This window comes from Crinia signifera, chromosome 12 (genome assembly GCF_055691185.1).
Source record: "Crinia signifera chromosome 12, ASM5569118v1, whole genome shotgun sequence".
NCBI classification, from domain to species: Eukaryota; Metazoa; Chordata; class Amphibia; order Anura; family Myobatrachidae; genus Crinia; species Crinia signifera.
The window spans coordinates 10894013-10900105 of record NC_139228.1 but is presented as its reverse complement, the minus strand read 5'-3'; positions in this window follow the sequence as shown (position 1 = coordinate 10900105).

Here is a 6093-nt window from a genome sequence, read left to right as displayed (position 1 = left end):
ACTATATTGCATGCGATGCGATGTAATACAATGAAAAAATCGGGCACCCAGATATTACACAAGTACCAATATTTCTTCCTGATAAGATTACTCTAAATCTGATTGAAGCATATACTCTTTTGTCTGCTTATTAACACTGTATTACTGTGATTTATCAGACTCATTTGCCCTAATTAATCCAGATAGGAGACAATCGAGGTGCTATAATACCTGCTAACAGAGTGTTTAGTTTACACAGATTTCTGAATACACAACCTGGATATACTAGCAGATAGATAGATAGACAATAATGTTGCCATTTTTTATTGTTACATTGTAATGAGCTCTTTCTAAAACAATGTTATGCTGCTTTCCCACTGCAGACCAAGTACTGGTAATCTTAAATGGTATTTAAAACGGTATTAGCATTCCCACTGCAGCAGATTACCGTTTTAAATACCATTTAAGTACCATTCCCATTGCAGTGAACCGTGTAAAATGTAGAGTGCCTAACCCCCCCCCCCTTCCCCCAGTGTAAAGAGTGCCTAACCCCCCGTACCTGCCCTGTGCCCCCACCAGTGGCGGAACTTGTGAGTGGTGGGCCCAGGTAGGGTGACCAACTCATCCCTTTAATCCGGGACACATATTAATTACACAGGTTCTGTGGCTGGCTTTCACCTGGTTTTAAACTGCCACACCTCAAGACTCCATTTCACCTGGTTTAAAACTGCCACAGAACCTGTGTAATTAATATGTGTCCCGGATTAAAGGGATGAGTTGGTCACCCTAGGCCCAAGTGCAAAAGTACAATTTGGGCCCCACAACAGTGGGTAACAGAGGTACAAGCTGCTAGTCTAGGCAGTAGTGGGCCCCTTAGTCCTCAGGGGCCCCGGTGCAATACATCTTCTGCACCAATGGTAGTTCCGCCTCTGGCCCCCACCTCCCCTCCCCTTGTACTTACCTGCACGGGGATGCAGGGCAGTGGGGAGGCAGCGGGGGTCCATGCAGGGTACAGGCAGTCCCAGTGCCTGATGAGAACTAATAGTTCTCACTTTGCGCATATGTAATGAGTGCACGTGCATAATAATGAGCCGCTCATTACATATGCGCATATGTAATGAGCGGCTCTTTATTATGCACATGCACAAAGTGAGAACTACTAGGTCTCATCAGGCACTGGGACTGCCTGGAGCATGGGTCCTCAAACTGCGGCCCTCCAGATATTCTGAAACTGCAAATCCCAGCATGCCTTGCCACAGTTTTAACACTACCTTATAGCAAAACTGTGGCAAGGCATGCTGGGATTTGTAGTTTCACAACATCTGGAGGGCCGCAGTTTGAGGACCCATGGCCTGGAGGCTAAATAACGTTTAAGAGGCATTCCCACTGCCTCTTAAACATTATTTTAACGTGTAGGACTCTGCTTTAAAAACGGGTTGAAATACCATTTAGCTTTAAACGGTATTTCAACTCTGGCACTTTCCCACTGCAGCCTTAAAACGGTAAATTGCGCTGAAAATCTGCAATTTACCGTTTTTTAGCTGCAGTGGGAAAGGGGCATTATACTTTCCATATTGACAGCATAACCTTACTGTTCTATCTATCCAGGAAGGAGACTAAATTGAGATATTCCTAAATAGTGTATTAGAGCACACATATTATATGTTTTTTGTCTTGTAAGTGTCTGTATCAGTGTGTGTCAACCCATCCTAATTTATTTTATTCTTAAGTCAATAAAAGTTAAATTTTAACTATTTTCATCGGGATATTACCCCAAAAACACAGCAAACCAATATTTTTGATTAGGAGTTTATTTTCAATATTAACATAATCCCACATCATACTTATTACAATAAATAAGTCAATTAAAGTGCCCCAACAAAAAGAGTATTTTTTCTCCTTCTTTTGAGTTTTCAAACCCACCCTGTAACTACACAGTTAGTAGTTGATTGGCCGGTGATAAAGTACCAGCCACATTATCACTTCACCAAGCTTAATAAATCTGCCCCCTCAGTGTCTGCAGTACTTCGGAGGCGGGGCCTGATGTAGATGTCATCAAGCTCCGCCCCCAGTACTGAAAACCCCGTGGGGCTAAATTATGTGAATTGTGGAAATCGCGAATCGCGGCGAAAATCCGCGAATCACAGTAATTTACTGCTGCGGGCAGAGAGATTCAGGGGGTGTCGCCGGTATCCGGGAGGGTTGCCCACTTTTTCAGGGGGGCCGGGAGGGGGACCCGATTTTTAGGAGCCTCCCGTCCATATCGGGAGGGTAGGCAACCCTGGCCTGCACATGTGTATGGAAACCCTGCTGAGAATTCTCTCAGCAAATGAACGTCTGGCCAGTCATTTAAAAATTCAGTATCCTGCCCCAGCTCCCGGCAAAATGCCCCTACTGTGCTCCCGGGATCCAGTGTAAATCCCGGCGGTCGGGATCCCGGCGTTCAGAATCCTGACGCTGGAATCCCGACCTCTGAAATCCCGACACTTTCTCCCTCCGGGGGTGTCCACTGCGTGGTGAGCGCAGCGAGCCCGCAAGGAGGGGCGATCCACGTCCCCCCCTTGTCGGGATTTCGGCGGTTGGGATTCCAGCGTTGGGATTCTGAACGCCGGGATCCCGACCGCCGGGATTTAATACTGAATCCGTAGCTCCCAGCCGCTGCTTCTCAGACAGTCTCGGAACCAGCTGGCCACAACACAGACTACGCTGCCACCCCACGGCGCACGGACCCCACTGGCCGCACTATCAGCTGATCGCCCCCCCCCCCTGCTGCCCCACAAGGAGCTGGTCGCCCCCGCTGCCCGCCCCCACTACACGGACCCCACTGCTGGCTGCATATAGGTGTTTCAACGCTGGCGCACACCTGGATCGGACCCGACACATCGCCGGTGCTAAAAAGCACCCAAGATGTGCCACTGATGGGTCAGATTTTGAGACATCTGGGGCCAAATGTAACAGGGTGAGAGTTTCAGAAAGTGAGAGATTTTGGGAGAGTTTTCCCATGTTTTTTAAAGCAGCAATCAACTACACTGCAACACCAGGTTGATATTGCCATGTAGTTGATTGCTGCTTTAAAAAACATGAGAAAACTCTCACTTTCTGAAACTCTCACTCTATTACATTTGGCCCCCGATGTCCGGCCGGTGTGACCACAGGGTCCGGGTCCGATGCGGAACGGGGCGCACATTGGACCTGACAGCATGTCATGCACAGCCGATTTGGTCCGATTACATGGCCAGATCCGTCAGAATCGGTTAAAATCGGACCAAATCGGCGCAGTGTATGGGCACCTTTATACTTTGTCCCTCTGAATTTCAGGCATATATGATCCTAGTATACATAGCATTATCTGACCCATACACTGGCTGCGCCATGATCCGGAGGTCAGGCACCGTGTTATATACACTCTAAGGTGCTGATCTCTGTCCAAGTCTCCATCTTGGCAGTGAAGAGGTCTCTCCTCTGTCTCCATATTGGACTGGAGCCATCTATCAAATCCAATTTGTCCGAGTCTTGAGTGGATGAGAGCAGATCGTGTTTCTCCGGCTCATCACTGCCCCACTTGTCAGGTCACATACATCAGACAATGATTATTAAACCATTTTGACTGCGTTAAGTTACTAAATATTGATTTGATGTATTTGCTTCTCAAAAGGGCAGTAGGAGTCAGAATGCGCCAATGTGTATCTGTCATATTAAGCCCAGGTTACTGCGCCAAGCTAATCACCCCCCCCCCCACCCCCTGGGGGACAGAAGCCACTGGAGAGGGGACAATGACATGAGTCCGGGACATAACGCACTTCCTACAAACGTTCTATCACAGTGTGCTGCGGTGGCTGATGGTCCTGGTCCAGGATTTCTTTTCTAAAATGTATTTCTTCATCGCACACATGTTGTTCTTTTTAAAATGTAGTGGTCTACATTATTTACTAAGTCCTGGAGAGAGATAAAGTGGGCGGAGATGGGGTACCAACCAATCAGCTCCTGTCATTTTGCAAACACTGCCTGTAACATGGCAGCTGGCTGATCTCACACTATGGGGCAGGTGTATTAATCCTGATAAAGTGGAAAGTCCAAATCAGCTGTGTATGGAAAATGACAGTTAGGAGTTGATTGGCGGATGCGATATCACCTTCCACTTTATCTCTTCACCAGGCCTAATACATCTGCCCCATTACTAGGTCTGGCTTCATTTATTGGAACTCAGTGGGGTAACTATCAATTTTGCACCCCCAACCCCCCCCCCCCACCCCCAATAAAGTTTCCGATGCACACCCCCCATTGCAAGGAGATTCATGTAGGACCTCTAACATCTGTCTCCTCCCAGGCAGCGGCCATTTTTGGAGGGACATTATCAGCAGATTTCCATGCAGGTGGCCAAACAGCATGGAATCTACATAACACAGGTGCAGGCGGACCCAAGCCAATACAGGGATGGCCATCGTTGCCATTGACGGTTGACATCGATGGAAATAGTGAAACTGGCCATCGATAGTGGCATACTATGGAATGGATGACCATCAATGTTTTTACCTATCAATAGTCCAGTTCTTTTGACTGATTTTTCGGGGGACTAATCAAAACATGGGGGCCGGGCTTCACAGGTGGCAGGGGCGGAGCTATGCTCCGTGTACCGGCCTCTTGCAGGAAAAAAAACTGATTGGTTTATACTTGACATCGATGGATGGAAAGCATCTGGTTCTCTCCCATCGATGGCAAAACTATTTTACATCAACCATAAACCATCGATGATGTTGAATTGCCGACGGCCATCATCCCTAAGTCACCGCGGAGTCTGTGCGGGCCATTGCTACGCTGCGGTTCATAGGCATAGATGCAGCGATGTTTGACCCCGTTACAGCTCATTACAAAGCAATAATTAGCTGACGCAGCATTTAGGGTTCCTGACAGAAAACATTCCAGTGATCAATCTCTTACAGGAGGAGATGGTCCCATTGTAAATTGCTGATTCCATCCTGGAAACCGCTGTAGGTCCGGACCCCATGAGTACTCTGCGCTCCTGAGATTTCCCAGTATTCCCACGTCGCTACCTTCGCATCCCTCCTAGTAATACGCCCTCGCTTCCCATACAGAGGTATGAGCCGTGTCTGTTATTATTGCCATCTATTATTCAGCGCCTGCTACCAGAGTGCACACATTAGCGGAATTCCTCTCAGCACAATGCCTGTTCCAGGCACTGCACGGTTAATGGCTGCCGCACAGGCAAGCGTTGTCAGCAGCAGCGGCAATCAACTGGTTAATAGCGTTTTGTGTCCACGCTGTGGCACAGGGTACAATGTCAGGCAGGAGAATTTAATCATGTATTAGAGTGTAAGCTTTGTGGGTCAGGACCCTTTCAACACTTTGGGACTGATTCAGCCCTGCTCGTTGAGGTTTGATTTCAGCCCCGTCTGCGATGGTGGGGGACTGGTAGGTGGTAATGCGCAGACCCCAGCATTGAGCGCCTTCGGCAAGATTTTCACTTGTTGGGCATTCGCATTGTGATTGGCAGCCTTCGGGAGAAAGATGGGATCCCCTCCCCCGCTCAGCGCACAGCACTGTGCAGCGTGTGGCGGGAATGGAGAGATAGGCTGCTGCAGCGGCAGTTAGTGCTGTCTCGGTCCCTGCAATGGCATACCTGCCAACTTTATCAATGGTAAAATAGGGACCCATGCAAGCGCCCGAAAAGGGGGTGTGGTATATGTAAATGAGGGCATGGCTTATGCAAATTAGGCTGCTCCCCCATTTTCGGCCGCAAATAGACGCTGTGCGCACAGCGTCTATTCGTCAGATTGAGAGGGACTCCCAACTGCCCCCCCCCGCTGTGGGAAACTGCCGGCCGCGGGAGGGAAGTGAGAACGTCCCCAAAAACTGGGACGTTCCCGTGTTTAGCGGGACAGTCAGGAGGTATGCAATGGGGTAGCCCTGCAATTGGGACCACACTCTCTGCACCCATTTGCTGAGTACTTAACCGGAAAGTGCTGGAGAAATTACCACAGAGCCATTTTCCACAGAAAATACTGATCACTGTAATGCACAGGTTCTCAAACTCGGTCCTCACAAGTGTTATACTTAGTTCCACCTGTGGATCTTTTAAAATGTGTCATTAAGTAA